This window comes from Theobroma umbraticum, unplaced genomic scaffold (genome assembly GCF_002168275.2).
Source record: "Theobroma umbraticum cultivar Fairchild unplaced genomic scaffold, ASM216827v3 scaffold_2.0, whole genome shotgun sequence".
Lineage (NCBI taxonomy): Eukaryota > Viridiplantae > Streptophyta > Magnoliopsida > Malvales > Malvaceae > Theobroma > Theobroma umbraticum.
In genome coordinates, this window is record NW_018397277.1 from 1,811,366 (window position 1) to 1,811,650 (window position 285).

Sequence of the window (285 nt, forward strand, 5' to 3'; positions counted from 1 at the left end):
CAAAAGTAAAGAAAGAAACTAATTATAAAAGCTTTGCAATCTCAATTCTCTCTCAAATTCTTTTGTTTTCTTTCTTTGTTCTTGGCACTTTTGCTTTAGAATAGTTGCTTGCTGCCTCTCCCTTAAAATCTCTGAAAAAGGTCTCTTAAATAGGCTCCAAGTAACCTAATTTTTAAAATTCAATCAAATTTATATTTTTGAAAAATCATTGATAACTCTATTATATAGAGTTGTTTTGACTCATTTTGAGAGCTTAAGTAGCTAGATCTTTGAGATTTTAGGTTC